Below are 23,116 nucleotides of genomic sequence, written 5' to 3'. Positions count from 1 at the left end.
GAGATAAGACAATCAGGGAGCTGTGGGAAGCTTATGCTTGGAATCGTGAAAAGTGGGGACTTGTGTAAGAGACCCTTCATTTTTGCTTTCCAAACAAGAAAAGCAAATCTTGGAAAAGTAATATCAAAGGAGTAAAAGTAATATCCGATCTGCTGGGAGAGTTTTTTTGATGCTTGTTGATACGATAGGAAAGTTGCTGCTTTCAATGTTTTCTTTTATTTATGTTTTGACATGTGACCCTTACATATGTGTGCAAACCGCAATAAACTTCAGTTGACTGTTTGCGCACCCGTGCTTGTGTCGCCCCTGTTGTCCCCAGTCAGTTCAAAAGCGCAATTATGTTTGACCATCTGCATTCTCTGTATTACATTGTCTTTTTTCCCCAGCGAACTTTGTTGGATATCGATAATTTACAGCCTCAAGTGCGTGTGTGTGTAAATATTGGGAAATTATTTTCTTACATTTGAAGACTTTCTTTTATTTTGCATGTGAGCCTCTGCATTCAGATTATGTACCTTTACATCTTATGAATATGTCCTTGTGTATTAAATTTTTGTACCATAAAAGCTCTGCACACTTCATTCTTTACATTGCCATGCAAAGAATCCATTATGCCATTATGTTTTCCAACCTCTTCAGTAATCAGGGAGTTCGAAAGCAGTAACTTGCTAGATGCCACGACTAGTCAAGCTGCTGCTGCAGCTTTTTGCTTCGCCCCGTATTTCTGATGGAAAGAAATGAATTTGTAAACACACTGTTCTCTTTGTGATTGTAATAGATCACTGTATCCACACACTAAATTTAGAAACTTTACAGACGCCTTTTATTTCACAAAAATGCGGACATGTAAGCATTGAAAATGACCACTGCAACCGCAATGTCTACAGTGGCAAAGCTGACTATAAATAAAAAATGCATAACGGAATGTAACCTTGATTGCACAAAAGTGTAAAAGCTGCTGCATTCACAGTTATTGCAGCATCACTGCAGTCAGATATCACTAAGCGCACAATAAAATGAGAAACTTTAAAGACTCCTTTTACTTCACAGCAATGCAGACATGTAAGCATTCAAAATGACCACTGCAATGTCTACAGTGGCAAAGCTGACTGTGAATAAAAATGCATACAGGAACATAACCTTGATTATTGCACAAAAGTGTAAAAGCTGCAGTATTCAGTTATCACATCACTATAGTTGGGTATGACTAATCATACACTAAAATGAGAAAACTTGTACTTCAGAAAAATGCAGACTCCTAAGTAATCGAATCAATCATTGCTACTGCAATTTCAGAGTTGACTTTAAAATAAGAAATAACCACAGAAACATAACTGATTACTGCGCATAACATAACTGATTAAAGCTGCAGTAATCAGAGTTATCACAGCATCACTATAGTCGGGTATTACTAATACACTAAAATGAGAAAACTTGTACTTCACAAAAATGCAGACCCCTAAGTAATCGAACCAATCATTGCTACTGCAATTTCAGAGTTGACTTTAAAATAACAAACAAGTACAGAAACGTAACTGATTACTGTGCAAAAGCTGCAGTAATCAGAGTTATCACAGCATCACTATAGTCGGGTATTACTAATCATACACTAAAATGAGAAAACTTGTACTTCACAAAAATGCAGACTCCTAAGTAATCAAACCAATCATTGCAACTGCAATTACAGAGTTGACTTTAAAATAAGAAATAAGTACAGAAACATAGCTGATTACTGTTCAAAAGTGTAAAAGCTGCAGTAATCAGAGTTATCACAACATCACTATAGTCGGGTATTACTAATCATACACTAAAATGAGAAAACTTGTACTTCACAAAAATGCAGACTCCTAAGTAATCGAACCAATCATTGCTACTGCAATTTCAGAGTTGACTTTAAAATAACAAATAAGTACAGAAACGTAACTGATTACTGTGCAAAAGCTGCAGTAATCAGAGTTATCACAGCATCACTATAGTCGGGCATTACTAGTCATACACTAAAATGACAAAACTTGTACTTCACAAAAATGCAGACTCCTAAGTAATCAAACCAATCATTGCAACTGCAATTACAGAGTTGACTTCAAAATAAGAAATACATACAGGAACGTAACAGTGATTACTGTGCAAAAGCTGCAGTAATCAGAGTTATCACAGCATCACTATAGTCGGGTATTACTAATACACTAAAATGAGAAAACTTGTACTTCACAAAAATGCAGACTCCTAAGTAATCGAACCAATCATTGCTACTGCAATTTCAGAGTTGACTTTAAAATAAGAAATAAGTACAGAAACATAACTGATTACGGCGCAAAAGTGTAAAAGCTGCAGTAATCAGAGTTATCACAGCATCACTATAGTCTGGCATTACTAATCATACACTAAAATGAGAAAACTTGTATTTCACAAAAATGCAGACTCCTAAGTAATCAAACCAATCATTGCAACTGCAATTACAGAGTTGACTTTAAAATAAAATAAAGAAACCATAAAGGAATATAATTTCGATTATTGCACAAACGTGTAAAAGCTACAGTATTCAGAGTTATCACAGCATCACTATAGTACAGTTCAAAACGAGTGACACCAACAGTCACCGAAAGGAAGGAAAGCATAGTGAGTTTGTATACATATACTGTTCTCCATTTCTTCGTATTGTGGTACTGCTCGCTTGGAAATAAGTACTGTAATCTCGTTATGCCTGAAAGGTAACTGATTACAAGTCGGATCAAAAACATGAATATGCCAGCAATGGGAACCAAGCTCGCGACCGTACACGACATGGGGGTCGTTGGTTCGGATCGCAATGGTGGCAATTGCTTGCCTTTGTTCCAATTTGTAATCCAGCCGCCACGGTGGCTGAGTGGTTATGACGCTCGGCTGCCGGCCCGAAAGATGCGGGTTCGATCCCGGATGCGGCGGTCGAATTTTAATGAAGGCGAAATTCTAGAGGCCCATGTACTGTGCAATGTCAATGCACTGCGCAGTGTCAATGCACGTTAAAGAACCCCTGGTGGTCCTTTTAGGGAGCCCTTCACTATGGCGTCTCTCATAGTCTGAATTGCTTTGGGACGTTAAACCCCCATAAACCAAACCAAACCAATTTGTAATCTGTTATCTTTCAGGCATAACCATATTACAGTAATAATTTCTCAATGAGCAATACCACAATATGAAGAAATGTATATGCATCTAGTTCCCTATGCTTTCCTTGCTTTCAGTGACTGTTAGCTTCCTTCATATGATCTCCCATGCATGATGTATAGCTAGAAGCAATATAAGAGGGAACATGGGAGCGTGTGGCCTTCTTGCTTTGCAAAGTACTGTCAGGGACAGAAGGCGAGAATTGTCAGTGTAAAAGGCGCACGCAAAGTAAGCATGGCCGCCTATCCTTCCCGAGCATGACCCTGATGCCACCTGTTGTAGTCTGTTGGTGGCTGCACTTTGCAAAGTACGGAGGCCCCATGCTCCTGTGTTCCCCCTCATATTGCTTCCAGCAGTTCTCAGGATAAATCAAGTAAATTACTTCTCCGGTATGAATTCAAATACACACTGCAATAACTTATCTGCATTTCATTCTGCTGCCTCTCTGGCACTTCCCTCATTTTGTCGACTAAGTATGCTCCGAAATGATCGAGGCTGTCCGGTTGTTTTTTTTTTTTAGCACTTCTCCAAGCATATCAATCTGACTATCATACTTCTCTATTCTGCTCCTTTTTTTACGTGAGCCTGTGCTGGGCATTTCAGCCACAAGCTCAACACTGGCACTTGGGGCATTTGGGGCATTTGCTGTTGGTGCTGCGCTTGTCCCAGAACTTGATGGCAAAGAGGCAGACTCGGCAAACATTTGTTGAAAAATCGCCTCTGCACTTCCCTGTGGCCTGTCGCCGATGTTTTCTTCGGGCACAATATATACCGCTTCCGCATGCGGCAGCGGTTCCAAGTTGCCCGAGGTCTTTATTTATTTATTTTATTTACAATACCCCTAAGGGCCCTCGTGCGAGGGTATTACATAGGGGGGGGCGATACAAGCATAAAAATATGGCACAGGCATTAGAAACAAAATACACGTAATAATTAATTAAAAACTAGTAATGTACACAAATAACAACAACAAACAACGCAGAAGAAAATACTCAGTAAATGCACATAATACAACAAAAATACCAAATCTGTTAGTCCATGGTTTGTTTTAACGAATGCTGAAACGATTGTGGGTTAACCTCAGTAGCTATGTGTGATGGCAAGTTATTCCAATCTATTATAGTGCGAGGAATGAATGATTTCGAGTAGAGCAATGAACGGCATGTGACGCGTTTTATTTTGTTAACGTGGTCGCGGCGAGGAAAGACTGCAGGGTGTGGCAAAAAGAAGTCGTCGTGGAGGGTGGGATGGTGATACAGTTTGTGAAGCAAGGTTAGGCGAGCGAAATGGCGTCGACATGATAGCGGTTCCAACTCGGCACGTTGTTTTAATGCTGTGACACTGGTGAAGCGTGAATAATCTGAAAAGATGAAGCGAACAGCACGGTTTTGCAGGGATTCAAGGTTGTTTATGATGTAAGCTTGATGAGGGTCCCATATGGCAGACGCATACTCAACTTTCGGGCGGATTAGCGTGATGTAAGCAAGTTTTTTTAAGTGTGAAGGCGCGTGTTTGAGATTACGCCTAAGAAGGCCGAGTGCGCGATTTGCTGATGCTAAGATTGTGTTAATATGGTAATGCCAAGTTAGGTCAGACTGAAAGTGAACTCCTAGGTACTTGTAAGTTGTTGTAAGTTCAACTTTATCGTTATTGAGGAAGTATGTTGTAGCAATTCGAGTGGAACGGTTAGTAAACGACATTAACTTTGTTTTAGATGCATTTAGAGACATTAGCCAGGAAGAACACCAAGCCGTTACAGCGTCAAGATCAGTTTGAAGTGATTGGCGGTCGGTTTCATTAGTAATATTACGATATATTACACAATCATCCGCGAATAACCTAATTTGAGACGATACACACTTGGGTAGATCGTTAATAAAAATTAAAAAGAGCAGAGGGCCAAGTACACTTCCCTGGGGGACTCCAGATGTTACGGGGACAGAAGACGAGTTAAAGCCGTTGACAGAGGTGAATTGTTTTCTGTTATCGAGGAATTGTTTTATCCATGAAATAACGCTGGGATGGAGATTTAAGTTCGTCAATTTGGTTAGGAGCCTGTGATGGGGAACGCGATCAAAAGCTTTAGAATAGTCTAAAAATACTGCGTCAACCTGTAAGCCAGCGTCTACTGCGGAAAATATGTCGTTAGTAAATCCAGTGAGTTGTGTGTCGCATGAATAACCCCTGCGAAAACCGTGCTGGTATTTGAAAATGATATCGTGCTCCTCTAGATAATTAATTACTTGAGTATGAATTATGTGTTCCAGGAGTTTACAGATGTTGCTGGTTAATGAGATAGGGCGATAGTTAAGTGGAATGGTGCGGTCTCCGGATTTGAAAATGGGTATTACTTTCGCTGTACGCCAGTCGTCAGGAATTGTACCAGATGATAATGATTGTGAAAAAAGTGATGTCAATACTTGATAGAGGTTTAGAGAGGCATTCTTTAGTATTTTGTTATTAAATCCAAGGTGATCAGAGCTAGTAGTAACTTTGAGGTTATTCAAAAGGGCTAGAATTCCTGATTCGTTAATGGTAATTTCTGGCATGGAAGTGACGGAAGATGACTGTAACATGGGCGAGGAAGTGGTATCTTCATGGGTGAACACTGAGACGAATGCGTCGTTAAGAAGCTGTGCACACTCAGTTTCAGTTACAGGATCACCGTCAGGATTAGTTAGTACGATTTCGGGGTGGGAACTCGGATTAATGACGCGCCAAAATCTATGACAGTTATTGGTTAACATGGTGGACAGGTCATGACTGAAGAAATGATGACGAGTTGTATTAAGCAGTGACTGATATTCATGATCGCAATGCCTGTACTTTGTCCATGATGATGGAAGACCTGTTTTGACTGCTTGGCGGTACAAGCGTTTTTTCTTATTATTAAGACGACGAAGGCGATTTGTGAACCATGGTGCATTTTTATGATATCTGATGGTGATGACCGGCACAAACTTGTCAACAAGATTAGTTAATGTGTCTTTAAGTGATTTCCAATTTGTTTCGACAGAGCGAGATGAACAGTGAGCTAGGAAGTCCTCCGAAAATGATTGCAGTGCAGAGTTAATCCCATCGAAATTAGCGCGGTTATAGCAATGAATTCGCTTAGTGGATGTTTTCTTTCTACCAAATGGACGAGTGATGTACCCGGTGATGATTTCATGATCGGATAGGCCTTGTAAATGCAAGATATCGAAACAAACCTCAGGGTTATTTGTTAGGACGAGATCAAGAATATTTGCCGTTGTGGCGGAGCGGCGGGTAGGATCAGTGATAAGTTGAACAAGCGAAAAATCTAAGCAAGTATGAAGGAACATGTGGGCTTCCTGGTCACTGGGGTTAACCGTAAGATTAGGCCAATCAATGTTTGGGAAGTTAAAATCACCAAATACAAGGAAAATGGAGTTAGGAAAACGCACGTATAAGTCACTCAATATTCTATGAAATTCACCTGAAAATGTGGCAGTCATATCTGGCGGTCGGTAGAAGGCAGCAATAACAACATCAGCAATACCAATTTTGCATCGTATCCAAACACATTCAAGAAAAGTAGTGACAGTGATCGGGACAGCAGATATTTGTTTCTTTGTAGCAATAAGGACGCCACCCCCTTTTCTATTTTTTCTATCACAACGAAAAAAGCAAAATTCGGATTCACTGAGAAGAATGCTAGCATCCGGAATAGTATCGTCCAACCAAGTTTCAGTTAATATCAGAAGTGAAGCGCACGTTGAATCGACGAGGGAAGAAAGGGCAACAGATTTTGAAAGTACACTTCGGATATTAGTGAAAAGGAAACTACTGCTATTCTCTGAATTAAGACGAGTGTTCAACGAGCATGAAGACGCTAGAAAAGATGAGGTGGCCGTTGGAACCGGTCAGACGGTCGTGGAAAGACTAACTGGCACCGCTCGGCCACTGGCGACATCCCACAGATACGTGTCCTTATTGATATGCAATTTATCGAAAGCCAAACGCACGCGGTCACCATCTTTTTTAATCGTTTTCGAGAACTGCAGCAGCTGTCGACGTTTGTTACGGACAGCAAGCGAATAATCACGTCCGATGCTAAAATTTGTTTCCTTTAGCTTGCGGCCGTTACTTAGAATGGCTTCAATTTCTTTATCGTTGATAAACTTCGCTATAATTGGCCGTGCCTTCTCGGTCGAGAAACGGCCCACACGATGCGCCCTAGCAACGGAAGTAACAGTGACTCCAAGCTTATCGAGGCAGAAGTCGTTGACAAGTTGCTCTGACGTCTCCCAACTTTCAGACGAGTCACTATCGGCGATACCATAAAACAGAACATTTGAACGGCGCGACCGGTTTTCTAAGTCATCAATTTTATTGACGATGTTAGATAACCCACTTTCGTGATTTGCAGAAGTACTAACAGATGAAGCCAATTCAAGTTTTGTTTCAAGTTCTTGAACACGTTTGGTTAGATTTTCAAGGTCTGTTTTCAGTGTCGCATGAATGTTTAGCACTTTTGTTACCGCTTCAATAAGAGTGGCGTTGCTCGCTTCAAGTCGTAATACGGTTTCTGCCACGGTGTCTAATTTCTCTTCCTGCGCCTTTGTCATGGGCCCTGGGTTTACTTCTACGTCCCCACTGAGAAGCAACAAGCGCAGAACACAAACAATAGCAGAGCAAGCACGCTTGAAAGGGCTGGGCGGCCACGACACTGCCAAAAGGCAAACATCATTGCATCGGTAACACCGAGTTTGGAGATAACTAACCTGTAGAAATACAGATGATGAGCGACGAGACATTGTGGCAGCGTCGTGGCCCAGAGCGTCGTCCAAGCGTGCGCGCTTTTCAAGGGTCGGAGTAGGTAGCATCGTCCCACGTTGCCCGACGAGCAAAGTGAACGTGTCCAGAAACGGCGGCGGTCGGAGCAGCAGACTCGAAGATAAGTCGCAGCAGATTGGCGGTTCATCCAGGCCACGGAATTTGCGCACGCACGGTTCTTCGTCACGGGTATCAGCTAGCTGTACTGCGGGCAGCGACAACAGCTGTCCCAGGAGTGGCAGCAGCAGAACCTGTAGAAATACAGATGATGAGCGACGAGACATTGTGGCAGCGTCGTGGCCCCCAGTAAGGTAAAAGATAAGTAAGTACCTCCAGTTTCAATCGGGAAAATGAGGCCCTTTAAAGTTTAATGCACTTGAAGACAATGGTCTGCTCGAATTATTGAAGAGGCAGCAAGTACAAATAATTTGCTACAATAATTTTCAACACGGCAGACAGGAAATAATATTGGGCCTTGGTTTTCTTGTTCTGTGCAAAACGGTAAATCAGCGGCGAAACTGCACATAAAACAGCATACATTCAGTGAAATGTAATGATAACCTCCAAATGGACTTACGGTCTGCTGAGCATCGTGTCCCGCAGGAAGAGCAGCCTTTCGAAGAAAGGCCAGGTTGTCTCTTCAACCTCGTCTGCCCCAGTCCCGCTCTTTTTTGATTGGCGGAGCCGTTTAAAAACCCTCCTGAATGTGTCGCGCAGATTTTTCCAACGGTGCTTCACGTCAGGAACTGCGAAGGCATGAAAAGCGCAATAATAATCGGCTATCAGGTGAAAGCCTGTATCGATTTGGCATGCAAATCTGCTGCCCGGCAGAGTGCATTTTCTAGCGAACGATAACGATCGCTCGACGTTACACAACTTGCCACGTCGTAAAACACGGCAATTGCGAAACGCGGCACTCGGCGTACGGTCAGCATTTCGTATAGTCAATGGCACCGACAGAGTGCTTTGTTTACAAAACCTCACCTGTTGCACCGACGGCTTCGGCTACTCGGCGCCACGCCGCTTCCGAAACGTTGCGGGCCTTATAGTTTTTTTGCTGCAGGTCCCAAAGGACCCGCTCGCACTCCACGGCGTCGATGAGTTTTTCATTGAAGGCTTGTGCTTGAGCGTGTGCCATGGTAGCGCAAATCTGATACACCTACGAGCACTCGAAAAAACTTGCCAACAATGTGGCACTTTCGAGAAAGCGCGCGAAATTACCGGCCGTGACGTACGCTGCCTTAGCTGCTATTGGCTAATCGCGTAAGCAACTTCAGGGCGACGAGCGAAATTTTCTGTGGGTGCAGATTCGAGCGACACGGCAAGCGGCACATGCATTTTGCTTCGCGCGACGGCGTCGCTCGTTCGCTTGCCGCCGTCGCGTTCGCGTGGTGAACGCCGACTGCGCTCGGAGCGAGCGGACGCATCTTATATGCGGTCTGCGATTTTCCGGCGATTTCACCAGTTTCCGGCTATTTACAGCCACCAATTTTTCACAGGACGGCCCGCCACCCATCCGGCGTCACCTGTGGGACTTTTAACTACTTTCAGGCGAGTGTCTTCAACTTTACGGCCGATTTGCGGCAACGCCCGACCGCGGGAGCTAGGCCTAACGGCTCAGCACGCCTAGTGCGTGCTCTGCTCCCACCTGCGGCGGCGACGCCCGCTTCGCCTCGACGGCGCTTCCCTGCATTTAAAGATGCAGTACACAGTCACCGGCACGGATGTTACCGCCGCGGAGCTGGCCGATGGCACTTGGACGGCGCTCGAAATGCAACGCCGCTACAGACGCCCGCCACCACCGGCAACGCCGCCGGCCAACACCCAAACGCCTGCAGCCAACACTGTCCTGTCAGACCAACGACCCCGCGGCCGTCCACCACCGCCGACTAAAAAACGACCACTTCCTCGCCTGCCTACAGAGGACTACAAAATCGTCTTCCGACCGCAAGGTACCGTCGACCTCAACGCAGTCGGCCCGGCCAAATTGGCGATGGCCATCTACAACGCCGCCAAGATCGACGGCCGCCTTGCAATCACCGCCGACCAAGTCCGCATCCACCCCACAAACAACACTGTTACCATCAGCACACCGGAAAAAGAACGGGCGTTCCTGTATGCTAAAATACAAACGTTAACCATTGACTCCAATGCCATCCGGGTAGCCACGTACGCCCCAGCCCCCGATGACTCCGTTCGAGGAATCATATACAGAGCCTACAGTCACGAGACCGACTCTGAGATCCTCGCTGAGCTCCAAGCTCGAAACCCTGATCTCCCCGTAGTCGCCGCACGCCGCATGGGCCGCACACGACATTTCGTGGTGACTATCGCCAATGCCAAGCTACCCCGCTACGTGAGGTATCTCGGCTTCACTTTTGAGGTGTACCCCTACAAACGCCGTCCGGAGGCATGCTTCAACTGCCGGAAGCTAGGCCACAGGGCGGATGTGTGCCCCCACCCGCGACAACCGACCTGCCGACGCTGTGGCGCAGCCCATGACCCTCCTCCAGCTGGCCAACCGCCCACGTGCCAAGCCTCATGCATCGTCTGCAAAGGTGCCCACCCTACAGGCAGCAGAAGCTGCAAATACCGGTTCACGTCCTCCACTCGGCCCAAGTCTTCCCCGTCGGTCACTGACACCAATACCGGCTCCAACTTGGCAAACCCCGGACGCCAGTCCCGGTCCCGAGACCGCAAACGCGGCGACGACAACCTACTGCGGGACGGCTCCTTCCCCCCGCTTGGCAGCGACGGCAGCGACCGCCCTTCCAGCCGCACTCGCAGCCGTTCCACATCCGCCTCACCCAGCTCTCGGGCCAGCTCTCAAGCCCGGCCGGGGACCAAAGCAGCCAAACAAGTTGGATGGAAGACTCCTGCACAAGTCACCGCTTCTCCACCAGATTCACAGGTAAGGGAGCTGGCAGATATGGTCAAGGAACTACAGCTACAATTGGCCAAAGCAAACGCTAAAATTCATAGCCTAGAATCAGCACAGGCAAACCCCAAATTGCAACCACAGCAGGTGGCTCACGCTCCCACATCCGACCCTGTAGGTGATCCACGCATGGACACTGAGCAGCCTAAGCGCACGAAGCGTAAAGCACCTCTCCCCTCCTCACAAGCAGACATAGATGCCAAATTCGAGGCAGCTGATGCGCGAATGGCCCAATTCGAGGGCGCCCTCCTTCGACTCGCCCCCACCATTGACCGTCTAGTAGAAAGCTGCGCCACAATGGCAGCCAACATCCAAACCCTTCATGCCAGGCTCGATACCCTCACGAATCCCCCGACATCAGCAACCCCCTTGCAGTCGCCAACCCCTCCTAACTACCCAGCACCCATTATTGTCGCCACATCGGAGAGTGCAACCGCGCGCTCACGTGCAGGCGGCATTCTTAAATCACCCGTCGCGCTATCACAGCGCCCCGAACCCTACGGGAAACGCGATGGCTAGCTCCCCCTTCACAGTTTGGCAATGGAACTGCAGGGGCTTCAAGGCGAAGCGGCGAGCCTTGGAGCACACCCTGCAGGCCCAGCCGCACACCCCCCACATCATCGCACTTCAGGAAACATACATGGACACGAAACTTACCAGCTACGCCGCATATAACCAACAAACGACACCAGACCAACGGCCCAACACCGCCATCCTGGTCCACCGAAATTTAGCAGCTAATCATATAGACCTTAGTTACCCCGAGGTTCCGCACACTTTCGTACAGGTCCTACCGAACAGTCGCTCACAAGCCCCGCTCCACATCCTTAACGTCTACAGCCCCCCTAGCGACAAAAGCACACGAGTGGCAACCCTCGTTCGTAAGGCCTGCGCGACTGCACAAACAGGGATGCTACTCATCTTAGGTGACTTCAACGCGCCGCATACCGAGTGGGGCTACCCCCGCAAAGCATGCGGTCGTAATGGAGCCAAAGTGTGGGAGACAGCCCAAACACTGGGCCTGACACTACTCCTAGACCCCGACAGGCCTACTCGCATTGGAAACAGTGTCACACAGGACAGCTGCCCCGATCTCACTTTCGCCCGCAACATCCCAGACGCACGCTGGGAAAACCTCGGCATGAACATAGGTAGCGACCATTATGTTCTCAGCACAACCTTCACGGCTACACACAGCAAAGCCCCCAACCGAACAATCAGGCACACTAACTGGGACGCCTTCCGATACGTGCGCGCCAAACGCACTTCGGCCCCCATAGACGACCTGGACGCATGGGCTAACGCACTTCTCGAAGACACCGCCAATGCCACCTCCACGACTACCCAGAACGAGGATGGCCCCTCTCCCGACGCCAAACTAATACACATGTGGGAGGCCCAGCGCAGTCTTAGGGCTCGCTGGCTCCGCCAAAAGCACAATCGACCCCTGAAGCTCCGTCTCGTTCGCCTCGAGCGAAAGATCGAAGCTTACTCCGTCAAACTGAGTCAGGAGCAATGGCATCAAACCTGCGACCGTCTTAACGGCCAGTTAGGATGCAAAAACTCGTGGTTCTTGCTCAGACATTTACTGGACCCAACTCACACCAAATCCACATCTCACAAGAACCTCACCCGTGTCATACACGCTTTTCAGGGAACAAATGAGGAACTCCTCGCTACCCTGAAAGACAAATACATCAATACTTCCACTGAAATTCCCATCCCTTCAGGATACACGGGTGCTCAGAACACCAACATGGACGCCGACATCACGGCAGGAGAAGTCCGCGCCGCCCTCAACCAGATTAAAACCACCGCGGCCGCTGGCGACGACCACATAACCAACAAGATGCTTCGCAACCTCGAAGATCAGTCCGTCGAAGCACTCACTGACCTCTTCAACCAACATTGGCATGAGGGTCGCCTTCCAGACACTTGGAAGCATGCCAAAGTGATTTTCATACCTAAGCCAGGCAAACGACTCGACCTGGGCAACCTTCGGCCCATCTCGCTCACGTCCTGCCTGGGAAAGGTCATGGAACACGTCATACTCAATAGACTCCACACTCACGTAGACCAAGAGGACCTTTTCCCCCCCACTATGATCGGCTTCAGAACCGGCCTCTCCACTCAAGACATTATGTGGCAAATCCAACACGACATCCTCGATCCGAGACCCATCCGAGCTACACGAACCATCCTAAGCCTAGATGTCAGCAAGGCTTTCGACAACGTGTCACATGCTTCCATCCTGGCAAACCTCTCACAAATGAATGTAGGCACTCGCACTTACAACTACATCGCCGACTTTCTTCATAACCGTACAGCAGAACTTCATATTGCAGACCTCCACAGTGAGAAGATCACACTAGGCACCCGAGGAACACCACAAGGAGCAGTCCTATCTCCGTTCCTTTTCAACACTACAATGAGAGGCCTCCCTCTGCTCCTGGAAAAGATACCTCACATCAAACACTCAATATATGCCGACGACATTACCCTGTGGACCAACTCTGGCTCTGACGGGGAAATCCAAAACTCCCTCCAAACAGCAATCGATAAAGTACACTCCTTTGTACAGGCGAACGGGCTCACATGCTCCTCCACGAAGTCCGAATTACTAGTCATCAGGGACAGACGAGCTCGCCTGCCTGTCCCCGACCCGCAAGAACCTATTGTGCTTCAAGTCGACACACATCCCATACCTCCGGTCCGCACTATTCGCGTTCTGGGTATGTTAATACAGAACAACACGCAAAACTCGGAGGCCATTCAGCGCCTCCGCACCACAGCCAACCAGATCAACGGCCTTATCCGCCGCATCAGCACCCGCCGCAGAGGTATGAAGGAGGATGACCTCTGTCGGCTCACGCAAGCTTTCCTCATCAGCAGGATAGTCTACTCCTACCCCTACTATCACCTCCGCCGGAAGGACGAGGAAGCTGTGAACAGCATTATACGTTCAGCTTACAAAGCGGCACTGGGGCTACCTCAGTACGCCAGCACACAGCACCTCCTCCAACTCGGCATCTACAACACGCTCACAGAACTCATAGAGGCACACAAGACCGCCCAAATCCACCGCCTCTCCCGCACTAAACACGGGCGGCTCATACTTGACCGTCTCAACATCAACCCCATAGGCGACGTCCACCCCACGACGCCCATTCCGATAGGGGTCTATAGCCGCCTAGTTATAAAACCAATCTCCAAAAACATGCTACCTGGCCGCCATGATACGCGCCGTCAGCTGAAAGCCCAAGCACTAGATGCCACATACCTTGCCGACGAACACGCAATATACGTAGATGCTGCACGGCAAAGTGCAAACACATACGTGGCTTGTGCAGCCACGCCACAGTCTACTCTCGTCACCGCCGCCACAGTAGTAGCTCACTCTCCGACAGCGGCAGAAGAAACCGCCATCGCGCTGGCCATCGCTGACCCACGTACGCGCACAGTCCTCAGCGACTCCAAAAGAGCAATACAAAATTACTCGGCAGGTTTTATCTGCCACCCCGCTGCACGTATCCTTCGCGGCTGCACTCCCGACCATAAGATCAACCTGGTCTGGGTACCCGCCCACGCGGGAAACTCTGGAAACGAAGGGGTCGACCGACTAGCCCGAGGACTAACCAACCGGGCGGCCGGCCCCACGGACCCAGACGCTCTTGCCGAGGCTCCCCAGACCTTTGCCGAAATTACCAACCTCTACAGAGAGATGAGACGCCAGTTCCCGCCTCCACACCCCGACTTGAACCGAGCGCAAGCCACCTTGCTCCGCAGGTTGCAGACACACTCTATCCTTAGCCATTCTAGACTTTCACTCATCACAGACGGGGAATACGACCCCGTCTGCCAAAATTGTTACCAGGGAGAAATCGCCACCCAGGCTCACATCCTCTGGGGTTGCGCGGGAAATCCGCCCCCTCGAACCCTACTGCCAGCTCCCTCCGAAGATGGATGGAACGAACTCCTCAAAAGGCCAGACAAGAGCATCCAACTGGCACTCATTTCGTGGGCCCAGGAAGTCGCCCCCACCTGGGGGCCACACCAAGCCCACCTGCCCTAAATCCCGCCAATCTATGGCAATAAAGTTGTTTCTCTCTCTCTCTCTCTCTCTCGCGTTCGCGTGAGTTTTCGCGTACATTGAGTCCAGGCTTAATCCGGCGACGCGCATAGCAGCTCTTGCATAGCAGCGCCCCCGCACGGCTGCCGGTGGCATTCATTGCCCTCCGCGCCACTCCTGCGGGCGCGCTCGGCACACTAGCCAGTATATTCTAGGCACTATAGTGTTGCTCTCGCTGCAGAAACAGATACGAGAGGTTAAATTAGAGGATTTTATTCTAAACAGTAGTATTTGTTGGACTCTGGTAAACCCGCATATCGTTCCCCAACGTCAGGAAAAAGGAGTTGCTTATATTTGTCATTTAGTTCAGGCATTTTTATCGATTTTAAATGGAATGCCACCGCCAACCCTTATATTAGCGATCGCCTCCCTGTACTAATCAGTTTAACATCACCACCACAAGTCATCCCATCAAAACCGCGACGTTGGAAGCTTCATCTGACCTGTACCACCTAGTTTGGCATTGTTTAGAGTTCCGCAAGGGACGCGACGACCTCGTTGCCAAGCATGGTTTTCCCACCGATGGTGATGAATTTCGTGCATTGACCAGAGCCGGAGCGAACCGCATCTGGGAACATATTGGCAAAAATGCTAAGTGGCCTCTACAAAGCGTGGCTAGACCACCCATACAGTCCCTTCATGTATCAACAGACCCCTACTTTCCCTTCCTTAACCCAATTCCCCAACAAACGTCCTTGAGCCTCCCTTTCTAAATAACCAGCTCATTAATTCATTCATCTAGCAGACTGGCAACTTTTTAGAGCAGAAGCTGCTTTAAAGAATAATTTTACATAATCTTAAAGGAGTTTAGACACCTAATTTTAATGGCATGTCTTCTCGTCTACAATGATACGGAAGACACTACTACACTTGAATCAGCGCTAAATAATTTATAACGAATTTTTCTGTCACGCTGTTTCGGTTTCAACAGCCGAATGATGTTTGTGACGTCAGAGTGCTTTTGTGTCACGTGAGGCATGGAAAAGCGTCCATATAATCTCTGCATCCTCGTGTTAATTCAATACAGTGTTGAAGTCAGCCTTCCCAATTCGATTTTAAATTATTTAGCGGTCGTAGGAGAATACCAGGTGGTAATCCCTGTATAATAAAGCCTTAACAAGAAAACACTCACCAAAAAGTTAGGTGTCTACTCGCGACTAAACTCAACTTCATGGGGCGCTGTGAAGTCTGGCAGCATGGCATCAGTGGAGGTCCCCACACATGTCCCCACATAACTCGTCGCTTATGAATTTATGGGCGTTGCTTGCTTGTGCCGTAATTATCGCGGTTTTGTGGAGGGATAATCGCATCTTTGACGTTAAGCACTTAATTTTGACATTTTCTGTGGCCACCAGAGACTATCAGACCTAATTTGGGGCGACACCGTGACTGTCGATACTCGCAAAATCGCGCTAACAGAGGAACGTCATTACTGAATCTGCCGTGGAGAAGGCGATGTGTTCCTGCGTCGCCAGGGTCTGTGAAAAACGGAAACGTGTTGGCACCGTGTTTATCCGTTACTACAGGTAAGGACCTTGGCTTTGCTATTATTTAGTGGAACGAAAACGCCGCGTTCGCCGGAAGTGACTCCGGTCGTCGCGCTGTTTATGTGCCGCGTTTTTTGCCGCTAACTTTTTGGTATAGCAGTCAGCAATGGACACGTCGAGTCGACGGTATGTTATGTTCTCAGTTGAGATTATGCAGCTATCTGCGTCGAGAAGGGAGAAGCAAAATAAGTCGGAATGTAAGTGTACAACGCGATCGCACAAAGATAAACATGCTTTCAAAGATAGAGATTCGGTCTTGTGCATGGATAGAGCGCTCACAGTGCATTTTCGCCGAAGTAGTCCCACAAAATTTTTTGCGCGATCGATCGTGTGGGCTGCCTCTCTCGGTGGCGTTAGTTTGCCTGTGCTAATGCTAAATCAAAGATGGTAATCCTTCAGAGAAAGTTGAGAAAGCGGAGGTGGCAGAAGTCAAAGCCTAGATCTCTTACATGGGGGTGATACATGATAGGTGATATTCGCGAAAAGTCTGCGTGCTGCATAACCTTTCTTTTTCGCTTGTGTATCCACCGCAGCTATTGGATACCATAAACTCGTTCCCGAGCGGGGGCCTCAAGCGCTATCGCTTACGCAGGCATTCCGCTCAGATATGTCTACCAGTAAACAGGTGTTTACATGCTACTCGAACGTTGACTCGAACGACATGTACGTCAAAATACATGCCGAGAGAAATTTACAGCAGCAGAAGTCGATTGTCTTCATTATGGGCCAGCGGGGGCATGGGCTGTTGTTGTTTGCTTTTCTGAAACTTCACATATTGTGGTGATGAAATTAAATAATTTTTTCACTGATTTCGTTTGGCAACCCTTCTGTGCAGCTGTCAGATTTGTATGCACTTAGAATTTTTATTGACCGTGAAAACACACAGCTTACACATCCTGATACTTTGCCGAGGCTGTCTTCACCCATAATTTTATTTTCTTGCAATTTCTGCAAACTCGAGTGCTCCTTCGTTTACAGCTATCACTTTGCACTGTTATGACGTTTGTTTTTTTTCAACAGTGCAGCTGAAAAGGCTTGTCAGCCATGCTCAACTACTTTGATGGAGGTGCCAAGGCACCAAGCTAAAGAGCTCATGGCTTGGAGAGATCCTGAAGCATGTATGTGCAATATATAGCACACAAACGTTGGTAAAAGACAGAGTCTGTCACACGCAACATTCTTGGAGTGACTCGCGTATCGAAATGGCCCCTTCACTTCAAGTATTGCGTACACATCTGAAGTCTGCGCAAATACTCCTCATGCAAAATTCACATGACACATTTACAGTCGTGCCCCGATAATACGACCCCCATTAATATGGAAAACTCGAATTATGGACAGTTTTTCTGGGGACCAAATTTTTCAGTGTATTTACGCCTCGTTAATACGGAAACTCGCTGTCTGGACAATGGACAGGGTGAAAATGCACGGAGCTCATTGGGACCCGTGTATTTTTGTCCTGTTAAAATGGATAGCAATGAGAACAAGATCCCGATTGCCTTTACCAGATGTTCCACCCCTTACAATTTGAGTGCAGAACATCTGCGAAAGGCAGGCGAATGTGCAAATGCCTGAGTAGTCGCCTTTCTGTGTGTGCATGACAATGTTTTACAGCGGTGAGGTGCCAGGTCGACGCACCTTACCTTTTGCCAAATTGGATGGCTGTTTGTGAAAAAGAATTATCCGTATGCTTCGCTGAAAACCATATTCAGTAGTTGTCAGCCGAGTGTGTAGAGTTTTTGCGATGTGAAAGGCGTACGGAACTTCGCGTGCTTTCCAGAATTTCAGTACCAGGTTGTCTTGCATCTCAAAGTGTACCGGCGGACCCCTGATGAGACCTAGGCCTGACGCGAACGCGTCAGCGAATTCTGTTACCAACCGGTGCACGTTAACATCGTCCGTCGCGACGAAATGCTTGCGCTCACCCGTCGTGTTCACGTTCATTACTGGCGCCTCTAGCATGTTGAACGCCTGGATCATGTCGCGTCCGCACAGGTTGGGGCCGGAGCAACCGAGGACTGTGAGGGATCCGTCCATCGACCGGTTTCCGCACGAAACCTTGAGCTTGAGTTTTCCCCGAACGGGAAGTCTTCTCAGGAAGCAAGTCAGTTTCAATTGCGAATCACGCAGCTTGGGCCACACTGTCTTGTTTTGCTCATAGGTGGGCCATGTGATGACTGACACTGGTGACCCTCTATCGACTTGCATGTCCACTGGAACGCCCCCACAATTCAATGTGCGTACAATGGGTTGCGTGATGCCGACGTGGCTTACATGACTGTCCGCAGCTTCCAACGCCAATATACCGTCCGTGCCCAGAGATGTGCTCTCCTCCCGAGACGACAGGGTATTTTACCTGACGCGACAGGCCTAGTGGCCCTTCAATGAACTCTCCCTCTCGACGGAAACAGGCTCGGGCGATATGGCCCCGCTGTTGGTACTTGAAGCATGTTGCCGAACGGAACCGGCAATCCTCTGATTCCTGCCCTTTCGCTCCACAGCGGTTGCACGAAATAATCCGTGGCCGGTTTCTTGGGCGATACGCCTGTCCTCCCATTGCATGTACGTTTCCTTCAGCGGCGTGGCTCCTTATCTGCAGGGCGCTCGCTTCTGCCATTTCAACTGGTAGCCTCGTCAGCTGCGACTTCGCCAGCAACTGTCGACGCACTCCTGCGCTTTGCAGCCCACAAACGATGCGATCTCGCAGCATGCGATCCAACGTTGCGCCAAAATTGCATGTGTCCGCTATTTGACGAATGGCAACTATAAAATCTTTGGCAGTATCGCCTCGCAGCTGGCCGCGTGTAAAGAACTTGTACGACTGTGCTATTTCGTTTAGTTGCGGCGAAAAGTGCTGCTGCAACAAAGCTACCACTTGAGCGTACGAAAGTTCGTTCACCTTGTCTGGCGCGCATCGACCGCTAAGTAAATCCACGGTGTAGGTCGTCAGCGCTGCAACCAACAGGGCCCGCTTTTTCTTGTCGTCTGTGACGCGATTGCCTTCAAAGAAAGCCTCCAGTCGAAATTGGTAAGCTGGCCACTTGTCGCTCGTCTCGTCAAACTGTGGCGGGCTGGCATATCCTCCCATGGTGGCGAAGGCTGCGGCGTACTAAGAGGGCGGCCCGTTGTCATCCCATCCTCGTCGCCACTGAAGAATCCGCACCATACACAGCGGTGGCTGGGCCAAGACAACGTTTATTGCTTTGAAGCGTGTTAATATAGGCGTTGTGCGAAACGGTTAGAGAAGGAGTGTGAGGAGGACAGTGGCGATAACAGTTGCCGTAAGTGTGAGTCACGCCGTAATCTGGCGTGACGTCATTGCGATGTAGCACAAAATAATTCTGAAATCCATTATGTACTCAGTATAAGTGGACGATCTGCAAATAGCCTGCAAGTCCGCCAACGTAGCAACAGGTGAGAGACAAATACGGTTGACAAAACAAACTGCAGACATGGGCAGACAAAAATGGTTTCCAGTTCTCCACACAGAAAACAGTGAGTGTTCTATTCACACTAAAACGAGGCCTACAACCCAACCCCACTTTACATCTAAACACCGAACTACTTGTAAAAAAATGAAATAAAATTTGTAGGCGTTATTTTCGACACAAAACTGACATTCTTACATCACATCAATGCTGCTCTAAAAAAAGAGAGCTTCCCGATCCTTGAACATACTCAAAGTACTTTCCCGAAAACACTGGGGTTCTGATAGGACATGTCTTCTACAAATTTATCGCTCTGTAATACGCTCTACCTTTGATTATGGATGTATATAGTTTATTGGTCAGCGAGACCATCGCATCTTAAATGACTGGATCCGGTGCATAATTTAGGTTTGCGTCTTTCCACTGGTGCATACAGGAGGTCGCCCGTAAACAGTCTGTATGTAGAAACGAACGAGCCATCACTTGCAGACAGAAGAACGATGCTCACGTGTTCATACATTCTAAAAATTCGTTCACTACCTAAACACATCTGTCACCAAATAGTCACAAAGTGCTCATCTAGAATACTGTTCGCAACAACAAACTGGCATGCAAGTACCAGGCCACTGCTCTTGCGTTTTGATGAGATGTGCTAAAATCTCGGTGTACTTGACACATTAGCTGGCATTGCTGGAAGACGAGATCCACTGCCGCCATTGTACAATTTCCTAAAATCTAAGATTTCACTCTTACACAAGAATTTCTTGCACTCGGGGAAAAACAGTAATGGCACTGCTTTTTATACAGATGGTTCAAAAACAGATTCTTACGTTGGAAGTGCAGTCGTACAAGGAAATTGCAATCATATAGTGAGGCTACCACAGTGTGCATCAATTTGCACTGCCGAATGTTACGCCATCTGTGTAGCCATTTAACAAATAGTATACGCGAACCTCACAAACAGTAGACAGTTTTAGCTGTGCGTACGCAAGTGCTTGCGTACGCAAAGAGCTACGGCGATGCGTGCGTTACGCTGTCCGCTCCGAAGTAATAGTTTTAGCTGACCGTGCCGTAGCGTCCCTCAGGCGCACGTGGCGCCATCTAGTGACAAGAAGTCAAACCACATCAACGCTCGGTTGAAGAAAATTTCATCCGTGATTACTGATAACTACTGTGAGTGCATTGGGAGCCTTTTTTGTTCCAAGAAGAAAAACTATGCAAACCGAAGAAAATGCAAGATGTGGCTAAAAGTTAGAAAACTGCTTCGCCAGGTGTCGTTGCTACGAGGAAAACACACTGAATATAGTTAGGCCTAGGAGCTTGAAGATCGCCTAATTATCTGAAAAACAGGGGCTAGTTATCGCTTATACCGCTACGTGTGGGCAAGATTAGGCGAAATAAAAGCGAACCGCTACCATTTTAGCGAGCTATTGCGTCGGAGAATCCAGCGGCGACATGTATTTATTCCGAAGCGGGCGAGCAGGGCGCCGCCATCTTGTCAAAGTTAGCGTACGCAAGCCACGCAAGCGCCGCAACGCAAACTCCGCTGGCTAGCGCACGCAAGGCTACCGTACGCAAGACGCAAGGCTTGCGCTTGCGTTCTACGCATGCGCACTACCGTCCCCGCAAGCTCCTCGCGTACGCTAACTCTGCGTACGCACAGCTAAAACTGTCTAGTATTAGACAGTTTTAGCTGTCCGTACGAAAGTGCTTGCGTACGCAAAGAGCTACGGCGCTGCGTGCGTTACGCTGTCCGCTCCGAAGTATAGTTTTAGCTGACCTTGCCGTAGCGTCCCTCAGGCGCACGTGGCGCCATCTAGTGACAAGAAGTCAAACCACATCAACGCTCGGTTGAAGAAAATTTCATCCGTGATTACTGATAACTACTGTGAGTGCATTGGGAGCCTTTTTTGTTCCAAGAAGAAAAACTATGCAAACCGAAGAAAATGCAAGATCTGGCTAAAAGTTAGAAAACTGCTTCGCCAGGTGTCGTTGCTACGAGGAAAACACACTGAATATAGTTAGGCCTAGGAGCTTGAAGATCGCCAAATTATCTGAAAAACAGGGGCTAGTTATCGCTTATACCGCTACGTGTGGGCAAGATTAGGCGAAATAAAAGCGAACCGCTACCATTTTAGCGAGCTATTGCGTCGGAGAATCCAGCGGCGACATGTATTTATACCGAAGCGGGCGAGCAGGGCGCCGCCATCTTGTCAAAGTTAGCGTACGCAAGCCACGCAAGCGCCGCAACGCAAACTCCGCTGGCTAGCGTACGCAAGGCTACCGTACGCAAGACGCAAGGCTTGCGCTTGCGTTCTGCGCATGCGCACTACCGTCCCCGCAAACTCCTCGCGTACGCTAACTCTTTGCGTACGCACAGCTAAAACTGTCTATTATTTACACAGACTCCTTAAGTTTACTTACTGTTCTCCACTCTAGAAATGCAATCACTCCTATACTTGGCGTCATAACACACAACACAGGAAGAGCCACAGCTCTAGGACAAAACATAAAACTGCTCGGTACCAGGCCATATCGGTATTAAAGCCGCCGCGGTGGCTGAGTGGTTATGGCGCTCGGCTGCTGGCCCGAAAGGCGCGGGTTCGATCCCGGCCGCGGCGGTCGAATTTCGATGGAGGCGAAATTCTAGAGACCCGTGTACTGTGCGATGTCAGTGAGCCCAGGTGGTCGAAATTTCCGGAGCCCTCCACTACGGCGTCCCTCATAGCCGGAGTCGCTTTGGGATGTTAAATCACATAAACCAAACCAAAGTCAATGAGAGAGTAGATTTATGCGCTGCTCAAGCTAGTGACAAGCGCAAAGTAAATATTCCGCTAAAAGATTGTGTTAACTTAGTTCATCGTAAGATAAGTCAGAAATGACAGTCCGCGTGGAACAATGAAGTAAATAAACTACACAATGTAAAACCAGTTATAAGTGAATAGAAGTCTTGCACCCACTAGGAACGTTTTAAGGAAGTGATTATCTGTTGTCTTCGTATACGACACTCGCACCTGACACACAATTTCCTACTGACAAAACAAGATCAACCTATTTGCGAAGAATGCGGAGATGAAGTCACGATTAACCACATTTTATTCTCTTGAGCGAAACTGGAAAAACTAGGGAA

General features: G+C 47.8%; 1 pseudogene; it reads right to left on the bottom strand.

Annotated features, from left to right (window-relative positions):
• Positions 1 to 16,707: 16,707 nt before the first annotated feature.
• On the bottom strand, positions 16,708 to 19,646 carry LOC144095372 (uncharacterized; annotated as a pseudogene).
• Positions 19,647 to 23,116: the final 3,470 nt, after the last annotated feature.

The sequence above is a fragment of the Amblyomma americanum genome, chromosome 6 (genome assembly GCF_052857255.1).
Source record: "Amblyomma americanum isolate KBUSLIRL-KWMA chromosome 6, ASM5285725v1, whole genome shotgun sequence".
Taxonomy (NCBI): domain Eukaryota; kingdom Metazoa; phylum Arthropoda; class Arachnida; order Ixodida; family Ixodidae; genus Amblyomma; species Amblyomma americanum.
The sequence above is the reverse complement of the archived record's forward strand: the minus strand, read 5'-3'. Positions and strand labels throughout refer to the sequence as shown.